Source organism: Terrapene carolina, unplaced genomic scaffold, assembly GCF_002925995.2.
Source record: "Terrapene carolina triunguis isolate 2854851 unplaced genomic scaffold, T_m_triunguis-2.0 Scaffold138, whole genome shotgun sequence".
Taxonomy (NCBI): domain Eukaryota; kingdom Metazoa; phylum Chordata; order Testudines; family Emydidae; genus Terrapene; species Terrapene triunguis.
Genome location: NW_020664489.1, coordinates 1,970,238 through 1,972,984, shown reverse-complemented (window position 1 = coordinate 1,972,984; position 2,747 = coordinate 1,970,238).

Sequence of the window (2,747 nt, the reverse complement as noted above, 5' to 3'; positions counted from 1 at the left end):
CTTTCTACTACCTCTCTTTCTACTACTACACCTTCATGATCTTGTTTAGTGGATCCTTCTCCCGCCCCCTTGTAAACAAGCATCCTACATGGACAGAGGTCTGTGATCCCCTCCTCTTCTCCCTCTACACTCTATCGCTATACCTTATCACTTCTGCCATGATGCCAGTATAACGTTACTGATTGATAATGCCTAGGCAGGTAGCAAACTACATTGTGTGCACAGCTAGTCTGTGTAAAAACTTGTTTGTATTATTGTTACCTCTTTCCTACCTATCTCTACCCCTCTTGTTTGTTTCATCCACCTATAAGAATGTAAGCAGGTAGTGGATCTTTACTACATGTTTGTACCATGCCTAGCATGATGGAGTCTTGATCACTGATAGGGGCCTCGGGGCACTACTGTAAAATTAACAACAACAACAACAATAATAATAATTAATAATAAAATGAAACAGCCTAATTTAATATTACTAACCAATACCAGGCAGGCTCAAAACCTGGAATAGCAAAAATATTTTCAATGCTTGCATGGTGGAAGTATTAATGAGTCATTAATCTGACAATTTTCAGGAATGACATCCAGCTTGCCAGTAGTTATTGGGTGTGCAAAGGGTTTTGTTCATATTAGAGGAGGAAAATTGAATTGATGTTGTTGAATTCAAAAGAGAATTAAACATTTGTATGTATGACAGGAATATCACTGCATAGGGCTGATAATGCATAAGGGACATAAACCTTCATGCTTCGTGGCATAAATGATTCATTATTTGCCTGAGTTTAGGATGGAAGAAACATATTCTAATAGGCAGGTTTACACTTTCCTCTGAAGTATCTGGTATTGGCTATTTTCTGGGTACCCAAGTAGATGGACCATTGCTTTGATCTGAGATGGCAGAACCCATGTTCCTGTCTATCTTTAGAGGGTCTCATGAACTTCTGTTCCCTAAACTAAAGGTGAAATCTGGGGAATCTGGCCAGTCTACTTCCCAGTTCTGGAGCAGCAGGATGCAATAACAGCCCCTCTTGCTCTTATGCATTATGCCAATGGTTTGGAGATGTCATGGACAGTCATGCTCCCTATCCATCATCTTTTCAGCCCCTTGCCCTTGCCCAAAAACCCCCACTGCAGCGAGTCTCAGAGCCCTGGTCAACTGACTTTGGGTCACGGGGCTCACACTGCAGGGTTAAAAATAGCACTGTAGACATTTGGGTTCAGGCTGGAGCCTGGGCTCTGAAACCTGGTGAGGGGAAAGAGTCTCAAAGCCTGGGCTCTAGCGTAAGCCCCAAAAGAGAGACAAATATTATTTTATTAATACACCTCTACCTCAATATAATGCTGTCCTCGGGAGCCAAAAAATCTTACCTCGTTATAGGTGAAACCGCGTTATATCGAACTTGCTTTGATCCACCGGAGTGCGCAGCCCCACCCCCCTGGAGCACTGCTTTACCGCGTTATATCCGAATTCGTGTTATATCAGGTCGCGTTATATTGGGGTAGAGGTGTATATACAATGGCTTCCATTCCAAAGGATCCCAAGGCAGTCTATTTATAGGAAGCACTTCTCCTACCACTGAAAGGCAGCCCCATCTGAGGTGGAAAGAGGCAAATTGAGACAGCACACAGCAAAGACTACATTACAGTTTAGGCCAGGAAATGAAGAAGAAACATTGTTCAGTTGCAATGTCCTTTGATAGCCTAGGCTGTTATTGTAAGTGCTGAGTATTGCTGTTATTGGTGGTTGTATTTTTCAATTAAGTGCGAGTATAGCCCCTGGTTAGCCTGCTCCTAGTGCAGATAAATCCCTTGGCCCAAGGAAAGGGCAGGTTGTGGAGTAATTTATTAGTACATTGGAGAGCCAGGTTAGCCTTGTGATTATGGCTAGAGCTGGTCAGAAAAATTCCAATGAACCATTTTTTGTTGGAATTTGCTGATTTGCCAATGGAATTACCTTTCTCTCCCCTCTGGATTAGGACTCAGACTCCCTGTGCAACCCTGGACAAGTCACTGAATGTCTCTGTGCCTCAGTTCCCCATTTGTAAAATGGGAACAGAAACATGTCCTTTCATGTGTTGTCACTTTGATTAAGCCCTTTGGGGGCAGGGACTTACTATGTGTTTGCAAAGTGCCCGGCACAATGGGACCCTGAACTTAGCTGAGGCACTACTACTGCAATACAAATAGTGATTGCATTGTGTAAAATAAAAATCACTTTAACTAAATACTTGCCTGAGAAGTGAAGTCTGAATTCTGGGACTGCAGATGAGTTATTTCCATGAGCTGTATTATAACAGCAGAAAGAAACAGAGAATTAGCAACATGAGTACAAACTCTTCCCAGAACTGAATAATAAAGTGCCTCCCACTCTGATCATAAAAATTCAAATGTTTCAGAACTGATGCTTATATATTGTTGACAGTGTTTGTGAATGAATGTGAAAATAAGTCCTGCATTAATAGTTCCTTTGGTTAGAGAAGTGAGCGAAGAAGTTCCCCATCCCCATGTTCTAGTTTTGTCACTGGAGAATCCCAGGAATCAGAGCCCCTGACAGTTCACTCAAACCATCCTCTTGCAGGCTACAAGTTCCCTTCCTTAGACTGAAGCTCCCTTCCGTATAAACTTCCATAATTGTGGCTCTGCTCCAGGAAATGAACCAGTTTGTTTTCCTTACTAATGTTTGGTTATTAAAGAGATTCCGCTCACCACTTTGTCCATGTTTTCCAGGGAGGATTTAAGAAGTGCAGACT